Source organism: Sus scrofa, chromosome 5 (genome assembly GCF_000003025.6).
Source record: "Sus scrofa isolate TJ Tabasco breed Duroc chromosome 5, Sscrofa11.1, whole genome shotgun sequence".
Classification (NCBI taxonomy): Eukaryota; Metazoa; Chordata; class Mammalia; order Artiodactyla; family Suidae; genus Sus; species Sus scrofa.
Window position 1 is genome coordinate 78,665,878 of NC_010447.5, and position 22,903 is coordinate 78,688,780.

The 22,903-nt window shown below is 39.2% G+C and overlaps 1 protein-coding gene across 1 annotated transcript in view; it reads right to left on the reverse strand.

The window, feature by feature from the left end:
* Nucleotides 1-19,245, reverse strand: part of LOC106510393 (olfactory receptor 10AD1-like) — a 54,448-nt gene extending 35,203 nt beyond the window's left edge. Inside the window, 2 exon segments of the mRNA XM_021092620.1 lie at nt 17,066-17,148; nt 19,159-19,245. The gene's annotated coding sequence lies outside the window, so the exon portion shown is untranslated.

Below are 22,903 nucleotides of genomic sequence, written 5' to 3' on the forward strand. Positions count from 1 at the left end.
TTCATTAGGAACAAGTCAGTAGGTCCGGTCCACACTTAAGGGGAAGGAATTAAATTAGAATGTGAGCAAAATGCTCCCTTTCTTTCTATAGATTCCTAATTTTGTTCCCCCTCTTCTTAATGATTAAATGCTTCCAGTAAACCTTGCCAAGAGTTACTTGAAGTATAGAGTATGATAAAATTTTGGTAAAATATATGTGAAGCTAATCTCCTGGGAGGAGAAGACTGTCCTCATTCTTAAAAGGGACACAAACACAGGGACACTTCCCGCCCCTCTGAATGCAGTTTTTTTGCATTTGATGTCTGGAACCATATCAGTCATCTTGGAGACACGTGGGCATCCAGACTAAGAAGGCAAACCAATACCAAATGAAGAGGGCAGAGCAGAAAGAGTTAGCAGACTCCGGGGGTTCTGATGTAGTTACTGAGTTGCTGAATTAACCAACCCTGGATCATCCACCTCTATAGTCCTTGTTATATGATTTAACAATGTATTCACTGTTGTGTCACTTTCAGTTGAATTTATATTACATTCAACTAAAAGTATCCCAACAGATAATAGTGTGACTTATTTGTTAAACAGCAGCCATCTCATGCAGAGTATCTAACTTTTATTAAAAAGTCTGCGACATTGTGCAAGTTATTTAATCTCTTTGCTTCAGTTTTCTTATTTGCAAAATGGGATTAATAATAATATCAATGTCATATACCTCTTGTGAAGATTAAATCCATTGATGTACATAAAGTGAACAATGTTGCACACACTGCAAGTGTGCAATAATTGTGAGATATTATTATATTTTTTATTTTTATTTTTTTGCTTTTCACTGCCACACCTGAGGCATATGGAGGTTCCCAGGCTAGGAGTCAAATCGGAGCTGCAGCTACCGGCCTACACCACAGCCACAGCCACATCAGATCTGAGCCACATCTGCAACCCACATCATGGCTCACAGCAACGCCAGATCCTTAACCCACTGAGCAAGGTCAGGGATCGAACCTGCAACCTCATGGTTCCTAGTTGGATTCGTTTCCACTGCACCACGATGGGTACTCCGAGATATTATTATTACTGTCAGACATTAAACTAGGCAACTTACACAGTCATTATTTTCTTTCCAAGGAGATAGACAGTACCACTTTTATTTTACAGGTGAAAAAATGGGATCAAGCAGATGGAAATAATATATAAAAGTCACAATAACTACATTAGGTAGGGACTAATGTATCTATATTTTATAAATATGGAAATCGAGGTTTAGTCACACAGCTAGAAATAGTAAAGCCAAAATACGAAATCAGACATTCTAGGAGTTCCCGTCGTGGCGCAGTGGAAATGAATCCGACTAGGAACCATGAGGTTGCAGGTTCGATCCCTGGCCTTGCTCAGTGGGTTAAGGATCCAGCGTTGCCGTGAGATGTGGTGTAGGTTGCAGACGCGGCTTGGATCCTGTGTTGCTGTGGCTCTGGCGTAGATCGGCGACTGCAGCTCCTATTCGACCCCTAGCCTGGGAACCTCCATATGCCATGAGAGTGGCCCAAGAAATGGCAAAAAGACAAAAAATAAATAAATAAATAAATCAGACATTCTAGCTCCAGAGCTCATGTACTGCCTCCACAGATGGATCAGAATTTATTGAACCATTCTTCTATTACTTGACAATTAAGTTTTTTTAATAATTAGTTTTCTAAACTTTCACTGCTACAAATAAATGAACATCTTGTACACATTTCCTTGATACAGTTAAACAACTATTTCTGTATGATAAATTCCTAACAGTGAGAGAGGGTCTGTTTTTTTAATATCCAACAATGCCTTGAAAAATCAGAGGAACAAAAATTCAGCAATTAATAAAAAAAACTTTTTAATATGATCTACAGCTAGGCATCTCAACTGCAGAGGAGAGAGATCTTGGTGTGTTTTCTAAATTGTACTTGGAAATGCACATTAGCAGCAGATCTGTGCTCCTAGTCCCTACTCCCATCCTCACAAATTTAGACTGTTTTTCTGGTATTACCTTGAGGTTAGATCAAGAGTGTGAAAAACACTGAAAGGAAATAAGCAGACATCCCAGGCCTGTGACTGCTTGCTCTAGTCCCTCTTCCAGCTATTCTCATCCTAAGCAGCTTCTTTCTCGTAGAGGACAAAGCAACTTCTCCACCAACACCCCACGATAAGTGAGGAGGGAGATCCCAGGAAAACTGCCAGTAGGTTTTAGGGGCTGTATTTAGAAATGGGAAGCAGGTGCATAATTCTGATTGGATGCTCACAGAATGGTGGAACTGATGATGCTACCATCATATCTGGGGGGGGAGATTGTCACATTTACATGTTCCTAAAGATGTGTGCTTATGTTTTGCCTTGAAACATCTGATTGTGAGAGGCTTGCTGTGGTAACCTGGGCTAGTGGGGCAACAGGGAGCAATGGAAGTGTGATGGTTAATTTTATGGGTCATTTTGACTAGTCCACAGGATGTACAGATACTTGGTTAAGTGTTATTTCTAAATGTGTCAGTGAGGGTGTTTCTAGAAGACATCAGCGTTGGAATAGGTATGCTGAGTAAAGCAGATAGTGTTTTTCAAAGTGGGTGGGCATCATTCAATCGGTTGAGGGCCTGAAAATAAAAAAGCGGAGGAAAAGAGAATTCATTCTCTCTGTCTAACTGTTTGAGTTATGGCACTGGTCGTTTCCTGCCCTTATACTAGGACTTATATCATTGGTGCTCAGGCCTTTGGACTTTCACTAGAACTACACCACCAGCTTTCCTGGGTCTCCAGCTTGTAGATGGCAGATTGTGGGATTTCTCAGCCTTCATAATCCTATGAGCCAGTTCCTCATAATAAACATCTTAAGATATGCAAAATTTATATTGTTAACCTTTCTCCCAGTCTTCCCCAAAGGGACTCATGGCCTTTTACCAGAGTTACTGTGCAGTGGAGAAAATGATATAATCAGATCTCTCAGGGATTACTGGACACTAACTCTGAACTGATACAAATTCCAGGAGATCCAATACATCACTGTGGTCCACCAGGCAGAACAGGGGCTTACAGAGCTTAGGTGAGCAATGGAGTTTGAGCTCAGATCCATCTAGTGTATTGTCAAGCCAACCTCGTGGTTATTTCTCCATTTCAAAAACACATGCTCAGCAGTTGGCAGAATCCCCACTTTAGTTCCCAGACCTGTGGAGTGAGGGCTATTATGATGCGAAAGGCAAATTGGAAGCCACTAGAACTGCCTTTACCTATGAAAATACTGAATCGAAAGCACTGCCACACTGCTGATGGGATTTCAAAGATTAGTGCCACCAGCAAGGACTTGAAGAATTCAAGTGGTGATTCCCTTCACAGCCCCATTCAACTCTCCTATGTGGTCTATGCAGAATGCAAATGGATCCTGGAGAATGAGAGCATATTATCATAAGCTTAACCAGTGGTGACTCCAATTGCAGCTGCTGTACCAGATGTGGTTTCACTGCTTGACCAAAATAAGTTTGTATGCAGTTATTGATCTGGCAAGTGCTTTTTTCTTGACACCTGTTAGTTAGGACTATCAGAGCACTTTGCTTTCAGCTGACAAGGCAAGCAATACACCTTCACTGTCCTACCTCAGGGATCTATTAATTCTCTAGCCCAACTTCAGAATTTAGTTTGAGGGGTCTTGGCCACTTTTTCCTTCCATGATACATTACAACGGCCCATCACATGGATTTTGTTATTGCAAGTTTGTTTTATAATGATAGTAGGGATTTTCTTATTATATGATAGTCAAAGAAGTGTGTATTCATTGTCTGTAGAAAAAAAAAAAAAGCCTTTGTTTTCATGTTTATGCATGAAACTTTAGAAACCGTGGAAACTATATAAGCTCTAATGACCCATGCACCCTCTCATCTTCTTTCCTCCACTGACCTTAGTCCCTAGAGGGCAGGCCAGCTACCCTTATTAACTAACATTTCTTACTAACACAGAGCTAAATGCAAAAGTGGACTTAGGATCTCCTCTCAGGGAGCCACATTATTTTCTTTCTCTTTGCAAGCACACTTGCAACTTTAGGTTCCAAAAATTTTAGAGTTGGGGATTAGCAGAAAGAGAAAGCCCCCATTTAAGCCTTTTGCCTAAGACATCCTTCATAATCCAGAATTTACCAGAAAGTCCTATAATAGGAGTTTTTAGACACTGACTCAACTAATTAATGATTCCCATTCTGTCACTTTCCTTCCTTTGGAGTCTTAGATGAAGTCAGTCATGAATAGGCCCAATGAAGTTTCAGAAGGAAGATCAACATTAGATAGTTCCTGCCTGGTACTATCCCACAAGATTTACAACTGACCCCCATGTGAGATCCGCCCACAATCTTGATAGTATTTAAAAATTCCTTATTTTTTTCTTTCCTTAGCTGGATGTTTTCCTCAAGTAGCAGAAAGGCAAATATCTACAGAATTTTTTTTTTTTTTTAATGCACAAAGATAAATCAACTTGAGATTTAACACTTCAGGAGTACAGTAGTATTTAATGACTCCTATGCTGTATAACAGATAAATCAAATCTCTCTTTATAATTCAAGTAGTTGTTGTGTAAGTAATGGAAAGGGATCTAGTTAAAAGGAAGCAAAGAAGCAGCAAGCAAAAGAGGTGAATGCCAAATGGAAGGTAAGAAGTTTTAAGGAAAGTCAAGAGTGAAGAGAAGGGGCAGAGACTTTCTATTGTCATAGACTTCCCCTTAATGATTAATCACTGCTCAATTATTTCTAGTAAATTTTTAATAATTCTTTTTCTAGTCATAGGCCATTCTCTCTGATTTACAGAAAATGAAAGTCAGCTCTTGCTTCATGAAAAAAAGCTAGGACAAATCATTATCCAGTGAAACAATATCTCACCAGGTCTCTTGTTTGAGGCCCTCTTAGTTCTGATTGAGAAATTTTGTTCTTGCATTCTTTTTGGAAGAAAGACATCCCTAAGTCTTGACATGCTGCCACATTTATGGGCTCCCTCCTTTATCCATCCATTAGGGGGCAGTGAAGATTGGGCTTCTAGACCACCATATTCTCTAGAACTTTAAATATTTGGCATTCAGCCTCATACTCAAAGAGCATCTACTGTGCTCAAGCCACTCTTTTAGATGCAGATCTAAAATGAAGATTTAAAATGAAGCAATGAAGAAGACAGACAAGTCCCTTGCTCTTGAAGAATGAAGAAGACAGACAAGTCAATGAAGAAGACATACAAGTCCCTTGGACTGTAGATTTTAGAGGAAGGGGAAGTTAACGATCAAATCAATAAGTAAACACATAGGATATTATTCAGCTAATAATAAATGTTATACTGGAGTTCCCGTCGTGGCGCAGTGGTTAACGAATCCGACCAGGAACCATGAGGTTGCGGGTTCGATCCCTGCCCTTGCTCAGTGGGTTAACAATCCGGCGTTGCTGTGAGCTGTGGTGTAGGTTGCAGATGCGGCTCGGATCCTGCATTGCTGTGGCTCTGGTGTAGGCCGGTGGCTACAGCTCCAATTGGACCCCTAGCCTGGGAATCTCCATATGCCGTGGGAGCGGCCCAAAAAATAGCAAAAAAAAAAAAAAAAAAAAAAATTTTATACTACTTTAGACGGTGTGGTCAGGGAATGACCTGAGACAAGAATGATGTGAAGGAGCAAATACGAAGATTTTGGAACAGAGGGTTATAGGCAGAAAGAATAGAGAGCTTAGTGAGTTCACAGAAAGACTAGAGTGATGGAGCAGGGTGAGCAAAACGGAGAGAAGTGGCACAGGTGGCCAGGGGACAGTTCATGGATTGCAGGTTAGGGAAAAAATACCATTGGTAAAAAATACCATTGTGTTCTACCACAGCCTTATGAAGTATTCCCATTTAACAGATGAGAAAACTCAGAGAAGTAACATGTCAGATTTAACAATAGAGCTGGGACTTGAATATAGGCTTTTCTAAGGCCAAAGCCTCTGGTTCTTTCTATTTTTCATGACAGGGGTCATCAGTTAATTAGGAATTCAATTTCTAAAGGTATTTAGAAAGCAAAGAATGAAATCTTCTAACTCCATCATTTCAGAGGTGGGTTTAGAATTGAAAATAATAATCATTATGAGGAGGAGAAATGGAATGGAAGAGATAGTATAGTTTAGGCAGGACTGTATGATATAATTGAATATGTCCACTTTACCAGTTTCACAGGTCCCAGCCTCCTTGTCCCTGGGAATTCAAAAAGGTAATCCTCCCAACCTGAAGCTCAAAGGAAGGATAAGCTCTCTTTGTACAGCTAAGCTACACAACATATTCCCTACAAGCAGGAGACTTCCATTTATCTAGGAGGAAAGGCCAGATTCTAAAATCACTTTCCTTGACACTGCCTACCGGGCCTTTATCCATCCTCAGGGGTGTGAGAAGCTTACCTCCATACTCCATTGGCTCACTTGGAGGTAAATCACTGGAGGGAGAGCCCTGGGTACTCATTTCAATGTTTTTGCTATATAGTAGTGGAATCTCGGACAGGGCCTTTTATCTCTCAGTTTCAGAAGTGAGAGAGCTGGCCAAGACTTACTGCCAAGCAATAGACAAGGACAGACCCATAAGGCCTCTGGCCCACACCATATATGCCTTCCTTCCAAGTCTCTAACTCATAATGGGTAGTCACTTTTGTTCCCAGAGTCTTTTACCATGTTAGATTCACTGAACACCATTATCTACTAGCTTCTTTGTGCCGAGTACTATGCTGAGCTTCTTCACATATTTGGGGCCTTTCAGTTGGCACTCTCAGGGAGAAAGAAACAAAAACTAAACTCCCACCTCCTTCCCATTATAATGCTTAGATGAACAAAATAAAAGTCCTAGTCAGATTCTGGAACCCTCAGCAGTTTCAAGGAAAGAGAGTGAAAGAGAAAGTAGGGTCTGTTCTTCAAAAGGGTTAGATTTAGGAGGCTTCCAAATTCTACTCCAGATTATCTATAGCTGTCCTCTCACCCACTTATTATTCTTCTATATCTCATTAATAAGGAGCACAAAAGCCTTTCCCTTCAGAGGCAGATGATTACAACAGCATCTTGAGGCTTAGCAGCCTCTTAAGCTCCATCTCAGGCACAAGACAAAAGAAGCCCTGAGACTACACTTCCAAGAAGATACTGCTCCACTCAGGTCTTCCAAGTCAGTCAAGCTTTTTTGAGGAGGGGCTGCATATCCTGACGTTAGCCCCAGATTCTACACACCCCCTCCCAGAACCTCCACACCCTTCCCTCCCGCCCCCCACTGGATTACTAGACATACTAGACCCATCTAGCCTTCAGAGTACCGGAAAGGGGTGAGCAACAACCAGGGACCTGTTGGCTTTTACCCACTTCAGGTGCCTGTTATTTCTCCACCTCCTCATTTGGTGGCCCCAGGACTCCATATGGTCCCCCTTTCGATGCCTGTTGTCCCTTGAAGAGGAGACCTCACTGCATACGTCCTCTCAGCTTAGGGCAAAAAGAAGGAAATTATTCATGCAGCCTGCATAATTTTAGCTTTAAGTATAGTAGGTGGGGAGAAATTTGTTAGCAGGAGTGAGATATGCACTCAATTTCTTATCCAATCCTAAGGTACAACTGCTATGGCAGGCCTGAAAAACCCGCTCCATTACCATGGCAACCAAAATAGCCCAAGGACAAAAATTTTTTTCTTCCATTCTCAAATCAACAAACACTGGTATTAGCCCTTCCAATAAGATCTCCCCCTTGTTCTCTAGGAGACAAAGTAAAGAGGACAGTCAATCATTAATATTTATTAAACTCCTGTGTAGGCAACATATTAGCCAAGGAGGTAAAACAATAAGTGAAACGCTCTCCTTGCTCTGGAGCAAACTATTCTAAGACAAAAGCGATAATTGCTGTGATGTGTGGTATGGAAACAGAGCTCAAAGACTCCTAACACAGTCTGTTGAAATGGAGGAGGAAAGAGACAAGGAAAGCAGTCCAGAGAAAGTGATGGGTGTGATTAAACCCCCACGTGTCCGAGATTTGGAAAGAACTTTAGCTCTCATTGTTTGCACACAAAATTAAAGTCCAAGTGGATTAAAGACCTAAACATAAAAAGTAAAAGTATTAAAAGATAATATAGGATACTATTTTTATGATTTAAGGCAAAAAACAAGTCACAAAACTAAGAAGTCATAAAGGAGACAATCGATAAAACTGATAAAATTAGAAACTAATCAGTAACAGAAAATACCATAAGCAAGGTTAAGAGACAAGAGAAAGACAAGGGAAAAATGTGTGTGTCATGCATGAGAGCAATCAAGATTTAGAAATCTTCCCACCAGCCAAAAGTACCAGGAAACCAATGGTAGGTAAATGGAATTGGGTCTAATACTTGTAACAAGAAGGACTGCACACCATGGGGAACCTGTGGGACATTTCAGTAAGAGCGGGTTAAGAAGGGATTGTTTTGTGATTTAGGCTTGTGATAGGTTTGGGGAGAGTCTGTCAGAAGTCAGGGCAAGTCTATGATTGGGTATCTTAATTATTATCTAGGAAGTGAGAAGAATCAAATGGAGCAAAAGCTATAATTGGTAAAGCAGCAATAGGCCCTCCTGTTACTTGGAGAAGGGGATGTTTGGTCCTTTTTTTGTGATTTGTACAGTGTTCTTGTTTTTAATCTGTGCTCAGACATGATTACACTGTGGCTAAATGTTTGTCTTGCTCCATCAGAGTCACAGAATAACCTTGTCTAATTTTGGAGTTCTCTGTAGTTGTTTATGATAAGTTGTTTAGGTACTAGTTGCAGGCTAGCTCCTCATATCTGATACCTGCTGTTTTTGTTCTTTGTAGAATTACAAATCAGTGACAAAACAATAAACAACCCAATAAAACATTAGGGAAAGATAGGAGCAACAACTCACAAAAGAAGAAATAAAAATGGGTAATTAAACACATGAAAAGATGCTCAGCTACACTAATAGAAAAATACAAATTAAAATAGTAAAACACTGTTGGTGTTAATTTAAATTTGTCCAGTTTTTTTGGAGGGTAATTTGATTATATATACCAGACTATATGAATATACCTTTCAAACAAGAATTACATTTCTTGAAATCTCTCCTAGCGAATTATATGCACATGTACACAAAGAAGAATATAAAGGATATTTATTATAGTATGTTTATAAAAGTAAAAACTGGAAAACCTAAATAACTGACAAGGAGAATATTAAATAAACTCCAGAATATTACACAGTAGTTTAAGTTTGATCTAAACCTGTTATATAATTTAAAAAAACTGAAAGTCAATATGTCTCTAAGTAGCAACAAAGGAACATAATTATGACATAATGTTTAATAAAGTAGCACTCATAATTATATGTGATTCTGTTTTTAAAAACACTTTCTAAAGGAAAAGAACATTTAGAAAATACTTCTAAATATGAATAGTATAATATTTTGATGGTGGGACTATGGGTAATCATTTCCCTTCTTCTTAATTTTCAGTATTTCTAAACTGTGATTTATTAGCATGCATTTTTCTTCAGAATGAATAACAACATTAACAAATGTAGCAGCCTCCATTATGTCAGCAGGTACTAATCCACTAATCTACCCTAGCTGGCCTGGCTAAAAGATTGTCAGAACTCCCAAGCCACCCCCCCCAATCCCTTTGCACCACAGGGGGAGCTCCTCTGTTACCCATTTTAAAATTACTGGAGAGGCTTCCAAGAAGAGTCTGGCTACTCTTTTTTTTTTGGCCACACCTGGGTATGCAGAAATTCCTGGGTCAGGGATCGAATCCACACCATAGCAGCCCCGAGCTGCTGCAGTGACACTGTTGGATGCTTAAACTGCTGCACCACAGGAGAACTTCGGAGTCTGGCTACTCTTATGCACAGGTGCTACCATGTTCTAAGCTGATTTAGTGATCTTGTTGACATGTTAGTACTGCTTTTAAAAGCTTTTATTTTTAATTACCAAGCATCAGGTCCTCTTATTTTATTGCTGAGCCTTACCTGAAACCTTGGTTTAATTCCGAGTTTCTCCAGAAAGGGTCAAGGACTGGGTGAGAGTGCAGGGATGAAGTCAGAGGAAAATGTGTAATATACTTATAAATCTATTCGTGATAAAATATTTAAAACTTTCTTGGGGAGTTCCCATCGTGGCACATTGGTTAACGAATCCGACTAGGAACCATGAGGTTTCAGGTTCGATCCCTGGCCTCGCTTAGTGAGTTAAGGATCTGGTATTGCCATGAGCTGTGGTGTGGGTCACAGACACAGCTCGGATCCCGCGTTGCTGTGGCTCTGGTGTAGGCCGGTGGCTACAGCTCCGATTAGACCCCTAGCCTGGGAACCTCCATGTGCCACGGGAGCAGCTCGAGAAAAGGCAAAATGACAAAAAAAAAAAAAAAAAAAAAAAAAAAATTAAAACTTTCTATAGGCTTCACTTTCACTTTCATATTTTTACTTTTTCTGGAATATCTCCTTTTATTAACTCAAATTCAAAATGCTCAAAACTAAATATATTATTTCCTCTCAGAATAACTATTATTTAATAATTAACACAGAACTTTGAAAATAATGGGATCAAACTCTAGATCTTTTAAAATTATGACAAAAGGGTATTCCACAAATTGCAGATCTCATCTAGTAAATCCACCATCAAGAAGAAGGGAATTAAAAATATAATCAAGAAGCAAGTACAAGGAGGTCCAACTGGTAAAGAGGAGTTAGAGCAGGATTTACACATATCTCAAGGTTATGGTGTGATAAGGATTGGGCCTCAAGTGAAACTGCCACATAGACTTTGAACTGGTTTTAAAGAGAGGGATAAGAGTGGGGGCTTCAGTGACTTTGCTGAAGTTCACTATATAACATTGTGATGACAGGTAAACTTGATGATAGAAAGCTTAAGAGCATACTCAAGAGTTTAGATCCAATTAGAAGATATAAACAAAGTAGCGCTGCTGTAATATGACTGGACCCAAACAATGTTCTAATTATATTGCTGGTACAACTCTAATGGGTGAGATAAAATCAGCAGTTTCATCTGAGTAAAAGGATATTCTCATATCTTTATGAGAATAGTAATAGTGATAAATAAAAGAACCAACTTTTTGTGTGCTTAATGTTTGTTGTAAAGCTATGATCAATGCTTTACATTCATTCATTTAACCAATATTTATTGAGTACCTGGTATGTATTAGTAGGCACTGTGCTAGTTAAGAATAGGGTGGTTAAAAAGTTGGACAAGATTCTTGCTCTCATTGGGCTTATTTTCTAGTATATCTCATGAGTTTTCCTGTATAATCCTTCCAACAATATCTCATAAGTACTACTGAACCTATTTTATAGATGAGGTTACCTGAGGAACAGAGGAATAACTTTCTAAAAATCACAAGGCTAGCAAGTGTCAGAGTCAAGAAATAAACCTAGGTAATCTGACCCCAAGGTCACCTTAAAACCTTTATGATGATCATGGTTAATGATAGAGGCAAATAAAATATTTCTATCTACATATATGTCAAGGACTTTTTTTTTCCCCCAGCTGCACCACAGCATACAGAATTTCCCAGGCCAGGGATCAAGAATCCAGATTGAATCTGAGCTGGAGCTGTGACCTATACCATAGCTACAGCAGAGGATGGATAAAGCTGGATCTTAACTGCTGCGCCATAGTAGGAATTCATTAAGGACTTTGTATACTGCTCAAAATGCAGTATCCTTTGAAGAGGGAATGATGTTCCCAACCATAACTTAAAAGGAAAAATTATTCTTGGGTCTAAGACCAATTAGACAGCCCTCCAACATTTATTTGTGATAGCTGAATTTTAGAGTTCAAAACTAAGAGCAAAGCAAAATTACCTTATACAATTTTTTTTTCTTTTTTTTTTTTTAGGGAATATGGAAGTTCCCAGGTTTGGGGTCAAATCAGAGCTGTAGCTGCCAGCCTATGCCACAGCCACACCAACATCAGATCTGAGCTACATCTTTGACCTACACCAGAGCTCACATCAATCAATGATGGATCTTTTAACCCACTGAGCGAGGCTAGGGATCAAACCTGAGTCCTCATGGATACTACTTGGGTTCGTTATTGCTGTGCCACAGTGGAAACTCCAAAATTACCTTATATAATTTTTGAATGAGAAACATCAAATGAGGTGAGAAAGAAAAAAAAAAAAAAACTACCCTTAGTATCTAGGAACTGATTTGATATAGCTAAGCTATGTTGTCCTGGGACATAAAACAATCTCACAAGAATATACAATTCAGATAAGATTATTCTATAACCCCACAAAATGCCAAATATTTCCCTGTCACCTAAATGAATGACTGCTATCTCTTTACCATTATAGCTTTATCTTTGTTCTAGTCTGCTCTCCCTATAGATAAAATTTATTGCGATATCCAATTATAGTGTTGCCCTTGCTTTTTGACACCACCAAATCTAGAAAGTCTGCTTCCTTAAACTCTTCCCAAAATTATCCAATCAAAGTCTAAATCCCAGAATAAGTTCTAACATCCTTTTACTGAGACACCACAGACCTTCCCATGGTATGTTCTCTCTTGCTACAATGAGTAATAGACTCAACTTATTTAACTGCTGGTGTTCTGTAGCTTTTGGCTGAAGGACATTAACAGCATAAATATAAAAGTAACTGCTGAGGAAAAAAAGACATTTCAAGAATAGGCATTATAATTAATTTAAATATTAATTAATTATAATTAATATTTAAATTTTAATTAGGAAAGTTAAATCAACTAAATCCTCCATTTCTGAAGTATTTAGGTTGAAGTTTTACTATTGTAAATAAAATTCAGACTGCGTTTTTTTTGTTTTTTTTTTGTTTTTTTGTCTTTTTGCTATTTCTTGGGCCGCTCCCGCGGCATATGGAGGCTCCTAGGCTAGGGGTCCAATTGGAGCTGTAGCCACCGGCCTACACCAGAGCCACAGCAACGCGGGATCCGAGCCACGTCTGCAACCTACACCACAGCTCACGGCAACACCGGATCGTTAACCCACTGAGCAAGGGCAGGGATCGAACCCGCAACCTCATGGTTCCTAGTTAACCACTGCGCCACGACGGGAACTCCCCCAGACTGCATTTTTACTGAGTAGGTGATTTCTCCTATACTCTAATTCGAAACTTTAGATAAATGCTATTTAATTTCTATTTAAAAAAGTAACTGGTAATAAATTCTGCTAAACATTTATTGAGCCTTTATTATATGCAAGGTAATGTATTAGGTTCTAGGCAGTATTTGTGCCAAGGAGCTTATAATCTGCTGAGGTATAAATAAGCACACCAATGAGGCACAGAATTCTTGAATTTTAAGCAGAAGCAAAGGTTATATTATATTGAGGGAATCAGGACAATTTCATGAAGAGGTGGATTCTGAGACTAGTTCCAAAGTTGAAGAGGATTTATGATTTCTACATATGGAAATTAGAGGATATTAAGGGCTAAAATAAAAGACTTATATTTGCTTTCTTAATTGATAACATTGTATACAAAGTACTAAGTGCTCTAGAAATATTAGCCTTATTTATTCCTCAAAATGTCTATATTTTATAGATGAAACTGGGAGAGGTTAAGTCACATGCCCCAAGGTCACACAGCAAATAAGTGACAGAGCCATGGCTCAAACTCAAGTCTGCTTGACTCCAAGGTCTATCCTCTTAACCATTACAACAGTGCAAGTCAGGCTTTGTGGGTCATGGCAACTCTGCCTTGATGTCCTCCAGTGTTGACCTAACAGCTACAATTTAAACCACTTATGTACTGAACTCAGTTAGTTGTTAAAAAGAAGCAAGCAAGCAAACAAATCAAACAACAGGAAGAAAAAGAAGTTGGCCAGTCTGGATAAGAATATTGTAATTATTTAATACATGGAAGAGTTCTAGATATTTGAGGATACCAGTAACCAAGGAACTTTCCTTTTTTTTTTGTCTTTTTGTCATTTTCTAGGGCTGCACCCACAGCATATGGAGGTTCCCAGGCTAGGGGTCTAATCGCAGCTGTAGCCGCAGACCTACGCCACAGCCACAGCAACCCGGGATCCGAGCCGTGTCTGCGACCTACACCACAGCTCACGGCAACGCTGGATCTTTAACCCACTGAGTGAGGCCAGGGATCGAACACAACCTCTTGGTTCCTAGTCAGATTCATTAACCACTGAGCCATGACACGAACTCCCCAAGGTACTTTTAAAGACAAATATTCTACTTAATTTACACTGACCAGAGAAAGGTCCAATACAGTTTACCCACTAATAATCAATGTCTACTCTAATTGGAAGGGCTCTTCATGGGAAGAAATGGATCTCTAGGGAGGGTGGCCAGGGAAATAATTTACTTTTGAAGGAAGCAGATTTCAACAAAGTGACCAGAAAATGTTGGTTCATGAGATACATCAGAATTATGAAAGAGAAAAGTGGTATAATTTCAGGTCAGAGAAGTGATTCGGAACACTTTCAATGTATAATAGATTTTAACTTGGGAGATAAAGTTTGTAAATGGTGTTAAATATTTAAGGGAATTTAATGTGTCACTAAATCTAAAAAGAAACTAACCTTTATGACAAAGACTCAGTCGAATTTAAAGTTTATAACTTTATTGTTAAAAATTAAAACATATGTCATTGTGTTACCTTTCCCTAATACACACACAGGCAAGTGTCCCTCAGACATCAAAACCCCTTAAAACTAGGTGCGTAATAGGTGGCGGGAAAATTTAGCATCTTCCTAGGTACTTTTTGCCCTTAATGTGTAATGTCTCTCTTGAGACTGTAATATTAATTATGTTAATTCAACATCAATTAAATAATTACACAAATTAAATAATTACACAAACTATATGACTTAATATGACTAGCATATGTAGACAACAATATGAACCAGTACTTTACAGACTACAACGAGCAAAATCCTGGTGAAGAACTTTGTCACTCACTCCAAAAACCCTTTCTATTAGCCCTGTCCCTAGCATAATCTTCTTTGTATCTCCATATGTAACCACTATCTTGACTTATAGTAATCACCACTTGCTTTTCAAAATAATAGTTTTATCACTCAAATTTGCATCCCTAGTCACTACAGTTTGGTCTTGTACATTTAAAAAACTATTTGATGTCATTCATTTAGGTCTCTTTTAATCTTTGGAGCTGCTGTCTGTATCTTTTTTCCTTACAATGTATATGCTGACAACCCAGGCCCATTTGCCTTACAGTTTCACATAATTTAGATTTTGCTGATTGTATACTCATGTCTAATCTCACATGTTCCTTTATCTTCTACACTTGCTGCAAATTAGCAGATAGGTCTAGAGACTCAAACTCAGGTTTGATCTGAATATTAAAGATATACGTAGTAATTGGCAAGACTATAGAAGGCAAATGATTCCAGCTGTTTCTTTGTAATGTTAGTAGCCACTGATGCTTCATGTATATATCTCTTAATTCACTGAGAGTTGAGAAATGACGATATTATTTCAGGTTTTTTCCATGTCTTAATTGGAATACTTTTTTTTTTTAAAGTTGATTTTATTTATTTATTTATTTATTATTATTTTTTGTCTTTTTGCTATTTCTTGGGCCGCTCCCGCGGCATATGGAGGTTCCCAGGCTAGGGGTCGAATCGGAGCTGTAGCTGCCAGCCTACGCCAGAGCCACAGCAACGCTGGATCCGAGCCGCGTCTGCAACCTACACCACAGCTCAGGGCAACGCTGGATCGTTAACCCACTGAGCAAGGGCAGGGACCGAACCTGCAACCTCATGGTTCCTAGTCAGATTCCTTAACCACTGCGCCACCACGGGAACTCCTGGAATACTTTTATATAAAGAGATTTCATCTAATAGCTGGTTATGCAGTGTACAGTTCATATGGGAAAGGCCAGATAAATGCTTGATCCTTTCATTTACCAGCATTCAAGATAGTGAACTGGTTTCCTATTATTTTTGTGAGTGACTAGTTCTTTTTAAAACAGCATTATGAACTCATGGATTTAAACATATTTGATTGCTTTCAATCTATGTTATTTCTTGTCTTTGTTGACTCTCAAATGATTCCTTCTTTGGCTTGTATAGCACCTTCAAGTGGGCTCCTTAGTATATTTTTGACATTTTGACATGACCCTAGTAGTCTCTGAGAGCCTCCTAATTATCTTGTGTGTCAAGCTGTTCCAAGCTTATCTCATACATTTCCTGCTCCAGACTTAGAATTGGCTACTTTTCTAAGAAGCCCTGGTTTCTTCTAACATGAAAAGGTGTTTCAAGACTATAATATAGATGCTAAGGATGCTCACTGCTTATTGTGTTTTGCTTTTTTCCTCTTGCTCATTGTTTTTAGGTATTTTTGGTGAACACAGCAGTTATGGGTATTTACATATACAAAAGTATCGTATGATTTCATACTATTTTTTTCCAGTTCAAATTCAAGACTGCAGAGTTTTTAACTCTTTTGGTATTACAACTGTAACATCTCCTTTCTTCTACATTAATAATCCTGATTATTATTAAGGATGAAGATATGATAAAATTAGACAATCTCATAACTACTCATTTGTTTTGTTCCACATCAATACTAAAACTACTACCATAATGATTATTGGAAACACTAAACATTTTGGGCATATGCTGTCAGCTTAGTTTTATCTGTTTTAAACCTCACACATATTCATGTCTCTTTTTTCACTCTACATAATGTCTGTGAGAGTCACACTAATAAGGTTTTTTCCATTGTTATCTAATGTTCCACTGTATAATTCATTAAAAATTATATAATTACTTCAAAAAAATGTATCTGGCTTAAGTACAGTGACCATTTATCACACATGACAGAGGTCCAAGAATCTGGCCTCAGGACCACACAGTTTGTGCTCTGACTCTTTAAATTGGGCTCCAGATACCAAGCAGTGTGTTAATATCAACTGCATTTCATTTTCATGAACTCCATTTTCACTTATCATTCCTATTTCATCTCTGGGCTAAAGTAAAGAAATAGAGATATCCTACAGATTCAAGCCTTGGTCAAATCAATTATAACTGATGTAGTACAAATTTCCATAACCTTATTTCAGCACTAAGCCCATAGGAAGCCATACCTTCATGAAGAGAATCACAGTATTAGGAAGAAGGACTTTGAAAATCAACCATTTCTAGGATGTCAAGCCAGTGGTCTCCAAACCTGTAGGAGTTCACAAACAATTTTCAGTATTTCAAATGTTCTCATAGAAATCCTAGAGCTACCTAAGTCTGTGCATGCTAAATAAAATCTTGTTTCTTTTCTTTTGGCTGACATACAAACTCAAGGTGGCAATCATGGTTATCTTCTGCTAATCAGAAACAAAAGCGTCTTTAATAAGAAACAGAAAACAAATAGTTTCTTAATAAATGTGTACTTTACCAGACAAAAATCTTTCAAAACATGAGACCCGAAAAGGAAAAATAGTAACAAATTAGGGTTCTTCTTGATGGTCTCACTGCTGTAGTCCAACCTGTCCATTTTGAGAATACTGAGGCTTAAAAAAGGTGAAATTATATGCCCAAAGTTACTCTCTGAGGGAACGCAGTTCAGCAAAGGTAGTTAACAAATTTTTTTTACTGTGTTAAAAAAACACATAGGTGTTCCCTGGTGGCCCAGTGGTTAAGCACTTGGCATTGTTACTGCTGTGGCTTGGGTTCGACCCCTGGCCCAGGAAATTCTGCATGCCTCAGGTGTGTCCAAATAAATAAATAAATAAAAATACACATAACATAGAGTTTACCATCTTAAGTATGGAGTAGGTGTGGCTGAAATTAGTGAAAAGGCTCAAAAGGTGCAAATTTCAGAGTTCCTGCTGTGGCTCAGTGGTTACAAACCCGACTAATATCCATGAGGACGAAGGTTCAATCCCTGGCCTCACTCAGTGGGTTAAAGATCCAGTGGTGCTGTAAGCTGTGGTGAAGGTCAAAGACAGCTTGAATCCGGCGTTGCTGTGTCTGTGGTGTAGGCCAGCGGCTACAGCTCCATTGGACCCCTAGCCTGGGAACCTCCTTATGCCGCCAGTGCGGCCCTAAAAAGACAAAGGAAAAAAGCAAATTAAATAAAATTTAAAAAGGTGCAAATTTCCAGGTATAAAATAAGTCATGGGGATGTAATGTACAGCATGGTGACTAGATTTAATAATATTGTATTACATATTTGAAAGTTGCTAGGAGAGTAGATATTAAAAGTTCTCATCATAAGAAAAAATATTTAGGAGTTCCCGTCGTGGCGCAGTGGTTAACGAATCCGACTAGGAACCATGAGGTTGCGGGTTCGGTCCCTGCCTTTGTTCAGTGGGTTAACGATCCGGCGTTGCCGTGAGCTGTGGTATAGGTTGCAGACGCGGCTCGGATCCCGCGTTGCTGTGGCTCTGGCGTAGGCCGGTGGCTACAGCTCCGATTCAACCCCTAGCCTGGGAACCTCCATATGCCGAGGGAGCGGCCCAAGAAATAGCAACAACAACAAAAGACAAAAAGACAAAAAAAAAAAAAAGACAAAAAAAATTTAATAATTATATATGGTGACATGTGGAAACTACACTGTGATTTCACAATATATACAAATACCAAATCATTATGTTGTACACCTGAAACTAATGTAATGCTGTGTTAACTACACAAAAACAAACAACACGCAAGTTGTTAGGCCTCATCCTAAACCTACAGAATCAGAAACTCTGGAGTAGAATCCAGCAATCTGTTTAAGAAGCTCTTCAACTGCTTCTGATATGCAGAGCCAAAGTTTGAGAATTAGTTCCCACCATAACAAAAACAAAAAAGGAAATTCTCTTAAAGATATTTATATTTACAAGTTTCTTGTTTATCATTTATACATTTTCAAAGGCATTAGCAAGCAGTATTACTGGCAGTTCATTTCAATAACACAGCTGGTCAAAAACTTCCTGATGGGCAGGGGAATGAAGTAAGGAGAAAGCCAAAGTGCGCAAGGCCAGAACAAACATGCTAAAAGGAAAGCCGCCGGGAGGAAAAAACATCAAAAAACAGAGGAAACACGGGAAGGGAGAGGGTACTTTTTGCTAATTAGTCAGAAATGTCTATGCGCTGGAGAAAGCCTGTCCTGTGGCTCCGTCCATGCCATCCATTCTGACTAAAATGCCTTACTTCCTATTTTCTGCCCACCCCGGTCTTCTGAGAAGCAATTCTTCCTCACCTCAGGAGTCTCCGCACCTCAGGAGTCTCCTCAGCAGTCCACTTGGGCAGCGTGGTCTTCCCCCAACCTCGCAGACATAACCCTGGTTCTAGGCTCTTAGGCCTTACCCTAACAGACACTTTTCACCCCTTAACTATTTGTCTCTTTTTGCTCCAGGTAGTCCCTCGCCTCACGTGCTGTTTGCCAGCAGTTACCAATTTCCTTTCCAACACAAGCGCCTGCTTCTGAGGGGCTTCCTCCCTCCCACCTGCGGCGGGGGAAGGCGGGAACACAGCAAGGGCGGGGCCAGGGGAACGCCGCTCTCATTGGCCAAAGTTTGCTTCCGCCACCGCAAGGGCTCCTGGGAGGAGAAGCCTAGCCCCTGGGCTTCGCTGCTCCTGGGCTCCTGGTTTTCCCGCCCTCAAGGCACAGGCGTTACCTTCCCCTGTTAGAGCTCTGGGAAGCTCTGCCCTGTCTCTAAGGATTTACTGGGAAGCATCATTTTAATGTGGCTCCTCTGATCTCCTGAGGGCCCCCGCAACCTCCCTGGCGGGGCCTTCTGCCTCCATCACTCAGAGACTTCTTTACTTCTGGAGGTGGGAGAGAATAAGACTTTTTGAAAATGGTTTTAGAAGACCAGGTAATGGAGGTTTGATGAAGATGCAAGTTCCCCAGGAATGAAAGAGGCAGATGGGGATCCATTACGTGCCCAGTGCAGGTAAAGTGAAAGAGAGGAAGGTAGAATAAGCAGGGAGAGTGTTGCCCATTACATTTTCTTTGGGAAAATTACCCTTTCTTTTATGGATTGTAAATCCCTACTTGTTGTGAACAATTCAGGAGCAATCCTCCTTGGAGTATTATTTGGGCATTCCTGCCTTACCCTTAATTTTCTCTTTCTAAAAAAGGCCTGCCCCAATTTCAGTGTGGATGCTCCTTTGGGGATACTCACACTGTTATTTGTCTGTTGCACTTTTTGTATTTGTCACATTCTTTACAATGCACCTATATTAATGAATCAGAAAAATAGGATATAAGTATTATTTGAAAGGAAAAGTAACTATTGAAGTTCAGAGGCTGCAGACAGGGCAGAATTAGTTTATCTAACATATTGTTTCAATTTTTTAGGACTCAGGGGGTCTTCTTAAACCTTATCCAACTGCAGACACAAAGAGACTTGGTACCTGTATCTTAAGGATCTTAAGGCAACTGAATCCTGGAAAAAGGACACAGGTGAGGAGTGTATGAAGAATGGCTAGAAAAAAACTAGTGGATTAGGAAGAAGGAGCAGCTGTGTCTGAGAGTTTGTAAAGTGCCAGAATAGTTCTCAGCAAACTAGGCACTTTACCTATAGTCTGGGCCTTTTCTTCTGGAACGTCATATTTTAAGATTCTGGTATATGAGATGAAGGAAACTGGATCCTCTTCTGGAAAATTAAGGCTTTTGGATACTAATCCTGAAACCTAACTTTTTTCCCCCCTAATCCTTAACATACTTTCTTCTCTCCTAAAGTTTGATAGAAGCCCTAGAGGTTTTTTACCCATTTAAAAAATAGTTAAAAATTAAATTATAACTTTATTCTTTTGATGGTTGAAGGAGGCAGCATATAAGAAAGTGGGGCAGGAACTAGGAAGGGGAATGTTTCCCAAGCATCCAATAAGGGAAACTGGAAATGAGTGGCAAAGAAAGTGCATCTCCGTTTTCTCAAAATTTAAGAAAGGTGGAAACTGTTAGGCCAAGAGAAATCCAGTGTAAGAGGAAAAACTTGCCAGATATTTTAGCATAGTGAAAACTTTGGGTTAGTTTTAAGTTGGAGTTATCCCTTGAGGTGTTAGATTATTACATCTGTTGTTTTAGGAAAGCAGTCTAGTTGTTGAGGGACAAAACTACTTCTGGTGGTGGTGGGGGTATGGGTTGAACTGTGAGATTTGTTCCTAGCACTTGCTGTCATTTCGTGTCAGTTTATGCTAGATAAATGCTTCTCTAGGAGTTCCTGCCATGGTGCAGTGGATTAAGAAACACAGTGTAGTGGCTTGGATAATTGTGGAGGTACCGGTTCCATCCCTCACCAGGCACAGTGGGTTAAGGATCTGAAGTTGTCACAGCTGAGGCATCATTCACAGCTGTGGCTCAGTTTCAGTCCCTGGCCAGGGAACTTCCATGTGCCATGGGTGTGGCCATGGAATTAAAAAAAAAAAAATGCTTTTCTGGAGTTCCTGTTGTGGCACAGTGAAACGAAGCCGATTAGTATCCATGAGGATGCAGGTTTCATCCCTGGCCTAGCTTGGTGGGTCGGGGATCCAACATTGTCATGAGCTGTGGTCACAGACACGCCTCAGATCCAACTTGCTGTGGCTGTGGTGTAGGCCAGCAGCTGTAGCTCTGATTCGACTCCTAGCCTGGGAACTTCCATATGCCTCGGGTATGGCCCTAAAAAGCAAATAAATACATAAAAAATAAATGAATATAATTCTATGTTTTTAATAGTATAAATTCTGAATCAATTTAAGTGCTTTGTAAAGTTAGCTCTTGAATCTGTTTATTTTGTAGCTGGCTTGCAGTTTATAATGTTGGTAAATAATCCAGATTTCTAACCTCGGTCCACAGGTTTACATATTTATTTCTTTTAGAATTTGTAGAGAAGGCTGCACATCTTTTTAACATTTGTGTATATTAGTGTCAAAGGAGACTTTTTGGTATAATACTTAGCTGTAAAAATAATTTCAAAACTCTTACATTTATTGAGTTTGTTCCCAGGAGACCAAGGGTATATATATATATATATATATATGTGTGTGTGTGTGTGTATGTGTGTGTGAGTGTGAAGGGGGGGCAGGGCACAGAACTATGCATGAGCGTCTGTGCTTCCAGCACATGCCTCATCATCTCATAATTTCACTTACAAAACACAAACTCAAAAATAAAATTAAGAATTTTAAGATGGCAGTCTCAGTATTAAACCTCAAGCATGGAGCCCTGTGTGACCGCATTAGTCACATGCCTGAGAAGCTAGTGCTGCTAATTACATTAGAGAAATTTTCTCCAGTGTAAAAGAGGAGGAGTACACATTCCTTACGTATTCCTGTTGTGTCATCTATCTTGCGCAAAATAGAAGGCTCATTCACACTGATGACATTCAAAGTTTTATTGTGATGTATCTATGGTTTCTTTATCCATTTGGATTTTACTGTACTTCTTGGATCTGTAAATTTATACTTTTCACCAAATTTGGGAAGTTTTCAACCATTGTTTTTTCAAATATGTATTTATATGTATGTATTTTTTTTTTCTGCTTCAATCTCTTTCTCCTCTCCCTGTGGAACTTCTGTGTAAATGTGCCAATAAATTGGTCCTTTTGATACTGTCCTACAGGTCTCTATTCTTTTCACTCTGTTTTCCTTCTCTAATTTAAATTGAACACAGGCATACCTAAGAGATACTTGAGGGTTCAGTTCCAGACCACCGCAATAAAGCAAATATCACATTAACATAAGTCAGGAGAGAGTTTTGTTTCCTAGTGCATATAAAATTTATGTTTACACCGCACTGTAGTCTTATTAAGTGTGCAGTAGCATTGTACATACCTTAATTATAAATGCCTTCGTAGTAACACCAGAGGTCACTGATCACAGATCACCATAGCTAATATAATTATGAAAAAGTTTGAGATTTTACAAGAATTACCAAAATGTGATACAGAGACTTGAAGTGAGCAAATGCTATTGGAAAAATGATGTCAGTAGACTTGCTTGACTTAGGGTTTCCACAA